We start from the raw sequence: 12715 nt of genomic DNA, 5'->3' as shown, positions 1-12715 counted from the left end.
TGCGTTGTGCAGGAGGTGGGACTAGATGATCATAATGGTCCCTTCTGACGTTAATGTCTATGAGAGCAGACAGACAGACTGCTCCTACTTGCAGGCAAGAAGCCTGGTTGATGGCCAGGTGCTGTCTGAGGACTGTAGCTGGCCAGAGCCCATTGTAGAGGATGGACCTGGTCTAGATAGTTAGATTGTCTAGGTACTTGGTGGTGGTTGTTGAGACAGGCTGTTCTTGCTGGGGCCTGCCTGCAAGGAAGCCGTCTGGATGCCAATCCTGACTGGGCTGAAGATTCCTTTGTTTTGTGCTTTTGCTGCACTTTGTCTAAAAGATTCTGTTACCCTGGAAGGGTTTGAATTCTCTGCGTAGGTATTCAGTAGGCAGGTGCTGTGTTGCTCAAAAGTGATCAACTTTGGCTGGCATTGGGTTACAAAACTCTGTAGTACTGAATGCAGGGGTAGTGAAATGTTGTTATCCATGTTATTTTTATTGCATGAGTAAAGGGGAGCAGAACTGTGCTGAACCTGGCCACTTTGAGGGGTCACACTCAGTTGAAAGGAACTCACTGAGGCAGGGGCTCAAATGCCAGACCCCTGTGAAAGTAAGAGGGATGAGGGGATAGCTGTCTCTGGAGGGAGATGTGGACTCTCCCTAAGGGTCCCTAGTCTGGTTTAACCTGTTTCTCCTCACTGTTCAATGATAGAGCTAAATAGGCTTTATTAGGAGCCTTTTTGTTATGTTAAAGTGGTTAAATGAGAGCTTAAATCACTTGAGATGAGGCAGTGTTTCTGGCCGGTCTGCAAAGAGCTGAAAATTACTAGGAGACTGATGTGCAGAGGTCACAGCAGAGAGGAAGGTAGCAGCAGAAGGTGACTGAGAGTTGGCTGGTGAATGAGCGGCTGGCGGGGCAGCCAGGTGGCGAGGAACTACGGCTGGTGGGGCGGCCAGCCAGAGCAAGTCTCAGAGCACGCAATGTTCCTTCTTCCCTGGGTGGGAAGTGAACTTCACACAGAACCCTGGGTCCTCACTGGTCAAGGACAACCAATGTGAGTGAGGGATGGTGAGGGAGCAGAGAGGGGCACAGAAAAGGATCTTTTGGTTGTAGAACTCAAGAACCTGAGGCTCTGGGAACTGTGGAACACAATTACAGAAATGCGTGCATAGTAATTAATGTTTTAAGGAGTTGCGTGATAACAGAGTAAATCATTCCCCTGACAAAAAACCCCACCCTACAGGGTGTGTACACAGAGGGCCGTATGTGCATGGATTCCAGTCAAGACTGAGGAAGACCATTCATGGGGTACAAACCTTCACCATTCATACTGCAGAGCACCATGCTATGAGGACTTCTGGCATCCAATCACAGAGGTGGGGGTGGGTGGGGATTTTGGAGCTGATCAAGTTGAGAATGGACAGAGCAGTGGAATTTCAGTACTGCGGATCCACCATTCACTCCTCTTCTTCCCTCCAATCAAGCGCAATATCTCTTCTTATCCCTCTTCTTTCCTCATAGGGAAGATAGAGCAGAGGTCACAAGGGTTATAGCTCCATGAGATCAGGAGGGTAGGTTCCTTCCCTCATTTTTCTTGTGGAATTTAACTCTTTAACTACATTTTTTAATGTCTCAGCCAGTGTTAGATCTCTGCTAACCATACTACAGTACACCTGCAGAGCAGAAGCCGAAAAATAATTCCTTCTTGGAGACAGTCAGTTCTTGGTATAGGCTGCCCATGCTGACTGGAACTGCTAGAAGCTCCATGCATATGATCTCTTATACTGTTCAGTCGGAGGAATATAAAAAAACAAACAAAAAGAAATCTGTTGAGTGGGGGTTGAAGAGGAAATTTCAGAGATCCTTGATATATTTACTTTTAGAATGGCAAGGCCCTCAGAACTACAAGGCCCTCAGATAACATGGTGATGCACAGTGTAAATCCCTAATTTAGATAGATAAACTAGATTAGCTTGATGTGGGCAAAGCACTAAACCAGCAACCACCTCTGACAACTATGGGAGCCCCCTTTAGCATTAACAGGATTATTAGGGGTCCTTAGCCATTTAGCAATTGAGGGCATGAAGTTCTCCCCTGAATTCTTTCAGACGGTGGCTGACATCTGCCAGGAAGGTGTCCTTTTTTTCCCCACCATTTCAGTTTTTCCACCAGACCTGTCCATCTAGAAACTACTACACTATCACTTCCACTATAACAGACCTTCTTGCTCTTCTGATAAATTGCATATTATGTGCACAAGGACAGATCTCCAGCAGAGTCAATGGAGCTATGGCAATTTACATCTGTTGAGGATCTGCCCTTTTGTTTTTATAGTATAAAAGACTGGAGCCAGGAAAAACTAGCATTTAGAATAGTGGTTCCAAGGCAGATTTTAAACTTACAATTTAAAAATAAAACAAAACAAACTAAAACACAGCAATTTTAAATAGAAGTTTGTCTTTTAATGAAAAATTTTATGAGAAAATCTTATGAGAGGATCTTTTAATGTTCTTTGGTCCTGACACAGTTGTATCAGATTTAATCAAGTGAGTAGACCTTTTAGCTTTCTTTTTAGTCACTGTGGTTCTGATTTTCATTCCTGTTTGCTTCTACTTTCTGTGAAGCTCTACTTTCTGTGTGTACAAGATGTGTGTAGTTCATTAGCAGAACATATCTCCCTGATCTCACTTTCACTGTTCAATAGAGAGACAGTTATTTAAAATACACTTTCAATAGATTTCAGTGAAGTGTATTTTGCTTTTTAAAAAGCTAAAACATCCAACCATTTAATAACTCAAACAGTACAAGTGAAAGGCATAGATTTTCAACTCTTTGGGGTAGGGACAGTCTTTTTGTTCTGTGTTTTTAATACAATGGGGTCCAGGTCCATAACTGGGGCACCAAGGTACTATGGTAGTACTACCACTAATCAATACAGTGTGAACCAGTTAGATATAATCAAATTGGTTTGACCAGAAGTAGGACTCTTTCATTTTTACATCATTGAAATAATGTTTTCTCATCTCCATGTTCATTTCTTGTTGTTTAGATTCTGTCTGATTAGCAGTGACCACGAAAAAGCATTTGACATAAATACACTCTTGCCACATAGCTGTGCTGTTGCCAAAACTTCCTGGCCCTAGTCCAGCAAAACACTTAAATGTACACTTGAAGTGCTTTGTTAAACATGAATGGATGGAAACACATGTAAGCATTTGCTTAATTTAGAGTTTTGGAGAGTTAGAGCCCCATGACTAACTGGTATATTTTTTTACATTTTATTTAGAATTATTAAACAAAAATCTATCTGACCATTTGCTGCATTTTTATAGAAGTTGAGATATTACAATATAGGCATATTAGCTAATCCAGTCAGCACAACCCTGAAATATAATTGAACTAGACAGGCAAATAAATACATAAATAAATGTGTCCTGACAATCTCAGTCCTGGAATGTTCCCCAAACATGTAGGAAAACGGACAGGCATTGCAGCAAGCCCTGAAGGTCAACAACATATTGACAGTATCAACATCATATGGGAAATGATTACTTACATTTCCAAACTGTGAGAGGCTTCAAAGTTGTAAAATATTGTTTTAGAGCAAAATCTTGCAAGACAACTGATATAAATATGAATACAATACTCACTCCTTTCAGGACTCCTGCTTTCAGATGATGTGTGATACTGTATTGGTGAGTTATGAATACTACAGTATGCTACTTGAAATACAGTAGTAAAAGATTATTCAAACAACAATGGAAATGTTTGTCTCAATTCATTTCTTGGCTGTATTGCGGCTGGTTTCAACTCTTACATAACAGCTCCTTTCTGGATGAAGCTACTGTGCTCATACTAAGAAGCCTGACTGTATGACAAACTTTTTATGGAGATTAGGGGAAAGGAAAGCCGGGGGGAGGGAGAAGGAGGGTATAAAGGGCTAGCCCCCCAACTTTTGAGAACTTGAACTTAGTAAGGGCACAATGAGCAGTGGGGTAGGGGGTTGGCCCCTGACCAGAGTTGGCTGGCGTACCAGCAAAACTACTGCCCTGCTGCCATGACAGAGGGGCAAGTGGGCTGAATTTGAGTGAGTGGCTTGTCTCCTCACACACACTTTTGCAGATCCTCCAGAGCCCCTGGGCGTCAGGGCTCATATTCAGAGGATGTGTAGTCTGGTGTGTTTGTGTAATACTCATAAGGGAATGTAAGGGTTAGATGTACTCGGTGCTCTGTCCCTTTAAGGATTGAAAGTCTGCTGAGGGAGGTCAAAGGTTGTAGCACCAAAGTTGGATGTGCTCTAAAAGGACTGAAAAGAAATGGGGCTTGTGCAAACTGTATTTTTTTAATATACTGTTTTATTAAAACTCCAGTTTTAAAACTGTGCGTGGTCTGGGAGTGTAACGTTTGGTGAGCCATGCAAGACAGGCAGAGTTTCAATGATCTGACTTCTCTGAGATGAACCTTCCTAGAAGCTGCTGTAGATGGTTTCAGGAAAGCTTGCAGGGAAGATTTAATTATTTACAAGCACTATGGCTGGGAGAGGACTTGGGAGGTCAGAAGACTTTTATACCAGCTAAAGAATAAGCATTTAAGAGAAATCTATGACTCTGGACATTTCTGGGACAAGTCACAGCAAAACTGCAGCAAAAAGCCATTTTGCTTTAATCAAATGTCTAAGAAACTACTTAAATGAGCAGGAAGATTTGGAAGAGTTATATTATGTTCTTATGAATGGATCACTCATATGTTCTTATGAATGGATCACTCAAGATCAGGAATTGCCTACATTGCTGGCATTAAAACATTTTACACTAAATTAATACAGCAAAAGAGGAGCAAAGTGAAACAACTGAAACAGAAACAATTTAGAAACAGTAGGCTAAAAACTAAAATTTCTTGAAATACAGTTTCAGGAAATCATGAAAGAAATTACAAGCATAACCCCCATGGAAAATCTGTTATCCCAGAAAACAGAACAAACTTTAAAGAGAGGAACAGGACAGACTGGGAACTCCCCACAAGTGGAGAGGCTAAGCCAATGATACTCAGAATGAGGTTTGGGAGCCACAAGTGGCTCCTTCACGTGTCTCCTGCAGCTCTTTGAAGTATATGATATTAAAACTGTGATTTATTTAGTAACCAATCTAAGTTATTAACTAATTGTCTAGGTTATTAGTAACCAATATAAGTTATTAACCAGAGTTATTAGCAAACTGGTCAGCCATTTTGCTATGAGAATATTATAAACATATACAAATGAAATAATAAATTCACACTACTAAGGCTCTTTTGGGTAATGTTGATCACTAATTTGGCTCCTGAACGATTGAGGTCTGAGTATCACTAGGCTAAGCTCGAGAAGTTTGGTTTATCACATTCGGAAGGAGTACACTGAGGCAGAGATCATGGAAGCTGTGATCGGGGCAGTTTGCCCATGACTGAGCCTGACGGGCTACTTGGAGGGAAATCTAATCTGAGCCTGCCAAAACTGAGGTGCATTTTAAGGACCTATTATCAGGAAAAAGAGGTGCCACTGAACTTCACCAGCAGCTCTCAAGAGTAGCACAAGAGCCAGAAGACACACCTTGGGACATCCTAGTCTGAGCATCTGATTTGAGACAAAGTATGGTTTGCCTCACAAGAATCTGACTCTGACCTAAGATATGACCCTGTCCTTGTACAAAACATGTTTCTCTATTCAGTCCTGACAGGATCACAGAATGACAATATTCAGACTGATGCAGCCTTATTTAAAAGATAATCAGGGTGAAGATAAGACCTTGTTTGATAAGCTGCACACTGCTGTAAGTGATGTGGTAGAGAAACAGCAAAAGAGGGGAAAGACGCACACGCTAAACTGGTAATTCTATGCAATTGCCCTATACAGTGTTTCCCAACCAGTGTGCCATCAGCTCAAACCGGTGTGCGTGAAATTTTTTGAAAAACTGCATGTGAACAAAAAAAACCCTTCTCTTGTATTTTAATTAGAGTCTGTAGTTTTGCTCTCTGGGAGGAGGCCCCTTTCAAATATTATGATGCGTCACATTCCATTCCCCAAAGCAAAGTTAAAATAGCAACTATGAGTCTTATGGATTGGGGGCAGAGGAGGAGGAAGGAAGAGGGGAATGCCATCTTCTGATTGGCTGTCTGCCTCACAGCCCCACCTCCCCCAGGGGCAGAGCAACCAACCAACCACAGCTCAATCTCCCTCTCCTCTCCTGACTCCTCTTGTAAGCAACAGGTTAGCTCCTCTGCTCCTCCACCTCCCTCTTGCAGCCGCTGGCTGGGGGAAGAGCCCCTAGACCCGCTCCCCACCCCCAGCCTGGAAGGGGAGCAGGGACCCTGCTGCAGCCCCCCAGGATGAGATGGGGAAGCTGGGCGGGACAGAACTGATATGAAGTGGGGGCTGGGTGGAAGTGGGGGAGCTAGGGAGGCAGAACTGGATGGGGCTGGGGCAGAACTGGGGTCTTGATGTGAATGTGTGAGTCAACTGAAAATTCTTATCACAATCTGTACAATAAAGTTAATGATGTTAGACTCTAACATTAACTTTATTGTACAGTCTGTGAGTGTCAAGGGTGGTAAACAGCGTAAGCTGGGGCGATAAGAGGGCAAGTTAATTTGAAGACAACATGGTAGTGTGCCTCAAAATAATTAAAGGTACCTTTGGTCATGGCAGAGAAAAGGTTGGAAACCACTGCCCTATACAGAGCACAGGTTAAAAGCAAAGCAGCATCTGCCTCCTCCCAAGAGAAAACGAGTATCCAAAGTTGACACACTAGTTAATGAGATAAGGTTACTAAAGGCCGGTATTGACTGATTACATCAAAGGTGTGAATACCAAAGTTAGCATATTAAAGCAAGGAGGAGTCCGGTGACACCTTAAGGCAAGCCGTCTAGGCATGTGAGAAAAGAACTGAGAATGGTATGAGCAGCCATGCAGACAGGCAACCCCAGAGAAGAGGAAGTGCTAGCTGCAAGCAATCTGGCAGAATTAGTACAATACTCACCTGGTGAAGTGAAGAAACAGATTGACAGAGCCAGAAGGGTACCCAGAAGTCACCTACTACAAGACAGGCCCAACAAAGAAAGTAACAGAACCCCACTAACCGTCACCTACAGCCCCCAACTCTTGAAACCTCTTCAGCGCATCATCAAGGATCTACAACCTATCCTGAAGGACCATCCCTCACTCTCACAGACCCTGGGGGACAGGCCAGTCCTCGCTTACAGACAGCCCCCAACCTGAAGCAAATACTTCCCAGCAACTACACATTACACAACAAAAACACCAAACCCTGCAACAAACCCTAGTGCCAACTCTGTCCACGTATCTATTCAAGGGACACCATCATAAGACCTAACCACATCAGCCACGTCATCAGGGGCTCATTCACCTGCACATCTAACTGTGATATATGCCGTCATGTGCCAGCAATGCCCCTCTGCCATGTACATTGGCCAAACTGGACAGTCTCTACGCAAAAGAATAAATGGACACAACTCTGACATCAGGAATCATAACATTCAAAAACCAGTCAGAGAATACTTCAATATCCCTGGTCACTCAATAACAGACCTAAAAGTGGCAATTCTTCAATAAAAAAACTCCAAAACCAGACTCCAATGTGAAACTGCAGAACTGGAATTAATTTGCAAACTGGACACCATCAGATTAGGTCTGAATAAAGACTGGGAGTGGTTGGGTCATTATAAAACCTAAACTTAATTTCCCCAATACTAATTTCTTCCTGCTGTTACTCACACCTTCTTGTCAACTGTCTGAAATGGGCCACTGCACTTGAAAAGTTATTCTTCCTCCCTTGGTATCCTGCTGTCAATTGAATTGTCTCGTTAGACTAACCTCACACTTGGTAAGGCAATTCACATCTTTTCATGTATTTATACCTGCTCCTGTATTTTCCACTCCATGCATCTGATGAAGTGGATTCTAGCCCACAAAAGCTTATGCCCAAATAAATGCGTTAGTCTCTAAGGTGCCACAAGGACTCCTCATTGTTTTTGCTGATACAGATTAACACAGTTACCACTCTGAAACCTGTTACAGATGTGGCAGTAAAGAACAGTCAGGAAGTTACAACAGAGCAGAGGAAAAGCTGGCACTCCATCTGATTTACCAGGACCTTTTACCAGGTTTGTATCAATAAACTTGCATCTTGACAGAAGTAAAGAAGGATATGAATACATCTTAGTCATAGTGAGTCACTTCACTAGGTTTGTCCAAGCCTACCCTACCACCAAAAAGGCAGGCAAGACAAGATCTTCGATGACTTGGTTTTAAAATTTGGTTTCCCCAAAATAATCCAACATGACCAAGGCGCAGAGTTGGAAAATAATTTATTCAAAAGATTACAGCACTACTGTAAAATTGAAACATCTTGCACGACCCTATTCCACCCATAGGGCAATCGGCAAGTAGAAAGGCTGACCAAACTCTGCTGGTTATGTTGAAAACTTTTCCAGAAGAACAAAAGTCAAACTGGAAGGACTCTTTTAATAAATACTCCATGCCTATGATTATACACAAGATGAGGCTACTGAGTTGTCACCCTTCTGTTTATTAAATGGAAGATCATGATTAACCCACGAACTAGTCTGCCCACTAACATTACATTTGGTTGGCCTATAAATTCTGAATCTGTACCTGGGGACTAGGACAGATATTGCAATCCCATGCAGTATTTTTGGGGATCATATTGTACTAAGTTTATGCATCATTGTGGGCCAGGGATTGTATGCAACTCCAGGGGCAAGGTTACCACAATTCCTTCAGGGACAAAAAGCAGGGTGTGTAGGTGTGTGTGAGTGAGAGAGAGAGTAAGAGAGAGAGATTAAAGCAAATCATTGAAACTAAATAATGCTAGAGAGGTACCACCCCAGAGTGGTTTAACTATACTGGCTTAAACTGGGTTTTCCAGAGACTAGAAGACAAAAGGAAGAGCTTTTTGCATAAAAGGATGATCTTGAACTGACATAAGGCCTTTTTTCTGCTCAAGCAAACAGACAGGACCTTCCGTCTAAGAGAGACCCACATTCTTTGCACAATGGTTGGAAAAATTTTAGCTTACTAGGCTCCATAAGACTGATGGGTGACTTCTGGTATGTTTACTGTGTGTTTAAAACTCTTTATTATGTTTTCTCTGTAATGCTTTTACCTTTAAGAACAAGTGTGCTTGCTTAGAAAGAGCTATGTGGTAACTTGTAACTGCTGACAAAGACCTTGGAGAGAGAGCAATGCACAGGGGCTGCCCTATAGGCAGACTGGCTTGCTGGGGATGTCACCGTGTAAGGCAGGGAGCTGCGCCACTTTAAAACCCCAGTCAGGAAGGAGAGAGACACGGGTTTCCATCCAAGAGAGGTGATGGCTGGGAGCTGGAAGCATTAAGTGGGTGCCCTCAAGGGACCAAGAAAGGGAATACATGTGTAGTTACCCTGAAACTGTGACAGGGACAATAAAGATTATACTGAGAAATGGAAACAGCAGATGAAAGAAGTTAGTGAACTGGCATCAAAATCTTCTCAATAATCTGCTGCTCATGGAAACAATCATGATCAGGAGGTGCATGGGGCTGCCCTCTTGCCAGGTGACAGAATAATTGTCTAGAATCTTTCAGAGAGAGGGGCACCATGCAAATTCAGATCCTGTTGGAAAGATAAGATGTAGTACTTGAAAGGAAAGGGGGTATCCAGTCTATGAAGTAAAAGCAGAAGATGGACTACGATGTGTTAGAGTTTCCCACTGCAATCATATTTCCCTGTGACTTCCTTGCCCCTGGATATAACATCACACTCTAAACCACAACAATGAAAGACACAGAACAAGGCAAACTAGTGCAATAAGCGATCAAAATGAGGATAGGAATTTGGACTCCAGTGATTCTGATAGTTAGAGTGATGATGAACTACATTGTGTGATGGTACCAGATACAGCCCATGGCTCAGAGACTCCGAATGCAGAGGGACAAACATTTCACCCACATCTGGGAAATGAGGATGTTGATGTTCCTCTAAACTTGGAAACTGCTGATCAGGCTGATGTGACATTTGTACCTGCCTATCAGAAAGATATGAATGCCAAAATGAGACCATGGAGCCCCAAACCAGTAGTATACAAGATGACCAATCACCAGAATTATCCAGTGACATTCTGTGACATATTGTATCTCAAAGTAGCACCCTGCAACCCCCAGATTCATCATTAGTACATGGTTGTGATATTTCATTCAAAGCATGCCATGTAAGATACCATATGAAAGGTCATGATCTACTGAAACTCATTGTTCTGTCAAAATATGTATACCGTTAGTGTGTATGAAGTTATGAGATTTTGCTATATGGTTGTTATTGAAATATGTTTTGGGCTTGGGAAATACCCTCTGCTAGTTCTACAGTGACAATAAAGTGGTGACCCACACTCAAATGGGCGTTAAGCAGCCATCATGAGCAATTGACCGGCAGCAAAATTGTAAACAAGAGATTTACAATGGGGATTGCCCAGCTCTGTGGCTTAGCAAGGTCCACCAGGACATGCCTGGACCACTATCTTTCCTGGGACATGAATTGAGAGCGTAAAATAAGGGACAGTAGCATCATGAGACCACCTCTCCTCCCCCACCTATGCTGAAGGCAACAAGAATGCTAGGAAAACAAAAACTTTGAACTGAGGGGACTGGTCTCAGGTTGAGAAGGAAATTCAGCCTGTGTATTAAGAACTGTAACCCACCAGCAACATCCAGTGGGGTGAGAAAAGCTGTTTGATTCAAATCTTGCTTAGTCTGCAAGTTTAGGGTTCAGAATGCATGTTTACTTTTTATTTTCATAGGTAACTGTCTCTGGCCTTTATGTCTACCACTTATAATCGCTTAAAATCTATCTTTCTTTAGTTAATAAATTTATTTTAATGTTTTATCCTTATCAGGGAGTTTATCTAAAGTGCTTGGGGAATCAGCACAGATTACAAAAGCTGGTGCATGTCCACTATCCTTTGACGAAGTGGCAAACTAATTAATGAGCTTGCGTTGTCCAAGAGAAGATCTTGAACAGTACATTTCTGCCATGCAAGGCTGGGGGGATTAGCTGGTGTTTCCCTCTGTATAGTTCATGAGTGGTTTAGAGAGCATTGATGTAATGTAGCTGAGTGTGTCTCTGTATGCTGGTGGCTGAGTGTTAACAGCACCTGGAGGGGTTTGCTGCTTGTCACTAGCAAAGCATTGTGAGAGACAGCCTAGACTGGAGAGTTAAGAGGGCACAGCAGTCCCACAGTTCCAGTTTGTACCCCAGGATCTCATCACACATATGAAGTCATCTGACTAGAGAGAAAAGAGCCTGACATGTGGACAGTTATGGACACCTACTCATCAGTGTCTAAATCCAGTGATGGGACTGGTGAATGCACCATGGGGTTATCCTCATGTTTGTCACATGCCATACCAAGTGCCTATTCATGTACCTTATCCTTTATTCTAGCCAAGATTCATGTAATATTGGTAAATGAAATGATATTGGCTTTGTAGAGAGGTACTCACCTCTTGAGCACCTCTTAGCAGGTGGGTGTGGTATTTTTCTTGCCCTGCTATCCACTGCACGCTGCTATCCAACCTTGGTAGGTCTTCAGTGGCTTGGTCCTCTGGGGGTATTAAAGAGTCCAATCAATAGATATCCTATTTGTCCTCACTAGGACCTTCAGCTCCAACTATTGACCCTTTAAACTCAGCCCTTTGTTCAGGCTCCCAGAGAAGGCCTCTCCTCTTCTTGGGGTTTATTGCCCTTTACCTGTGGCTGATAGAGAAACACGAGTCCACCCACTACTGCAGGTTCCAAACCAAGGTCTCTATACACAGCAACCACATACTGCTCAGTTTGACTGGCTGCTACTTCCTTGGATCTCTTCCTACCAGGCCCTTTTAGCTCGAGCCCTATCTCCAGGCTGCAATCCTCCAGTTCTTCTCTCTCTGCAATCCCTCTTAATCTCTTTTCAATACAGGAGCCTCCTAACTCTCCTTCACGAAGCTGGATTGGGACTCAGGAAGCTTCTTCCCCAGCTGTCCCTTTCCCAGTCTGTCCTTTTACCTTCAGGCTGGGAGGGGTCAGCAAGCAGCCCACCTCGGCTGTTGTCTTCTCCCTGTTAATGCAGGGTCCTGCAGGAGCTTCCTTGCTCCCTGCTGTATTTGTTGGCATCTCCTGTGAAGGAGGAAGCAGCATTTATATTGAGCCCTTCTCCCAGTTCATTTCTTATTGGCTAGGCGAAAGAGGAGCCTTGCCCCATCCTCTCTGCCTGACGTCTGGCCCTACATCGTTAAAGGAAGAGTAACAGGATTCCTTCTGCAATTACAGTTCATTCCTGGAGTCACTTCTTCTATCCTCCCTTAGGTCTCTATAGCTCTCTCTGTTAGACCCTTAATGGGCCATGCCACATGTTGGAGTGGGCTGACCACGAGGCACTACTGCCTTTAAGGGGCCAACTAGTTGTCACAGGCTTATGGTATAACTATTGTTCTTAATGAATCGTTTTATAGTTGTGGATAGTTTGTAATTATGTTAATTTAGAATGTTTTCTAAATAGCTTGCCATATCCCCAGTGACTTGGAGTTACATGGTTATACCATTGATCATATCCCCTAAGATAGGAGTTATGGCTATTTCAGATCTTCAGAACTGACTATTCAGTTGGATAGCGGAACTAAAACTACTGCAGAAACTTTCTGCTTAAT

General features: G+C 43.0%; 1 long non-coding RNA gene across 1 annotated transcript; it reads right to left on the bottom strand.

Annotated features, from left to right (window-relative positions):
* Nucleotides 1–2548: 2548 nt before the first annotated feature.
* On the bottom strand, nucleotides 2549–12284 carry LOC122460293. Its single transcript, XR_006281530.1, has 3 exons — nucleotides 12075–12284; nucleotides 11531–11631; nucleotides 2549–2677 (listed from the first exon to the last, which is right to left on the bottom strand). It is a non-coding gene; the product is annotated as an uncharacterized LOC122460293 (long non-coding RNA).
* Nucleotides 12285–12715: the final 431 nt, after the last annotated feature.

This window comes from Dermochelys coriacea, chromosome 5 (assembly GCF_009764565.3).
Source record: "Dermochelys coriacea isolate rDerCor1 chromosome 5, rDerCor1.pri.v4, whole genome shotgun sequence".
NCBI lineage: Eukaryota > Metazoa > Chordata > Testudines > Dermochelyidae > Dermochelys > Dermochelys coriacea.
This window is presented reverse-complemented; position numbering and strand designations above follow the sequence as displayed.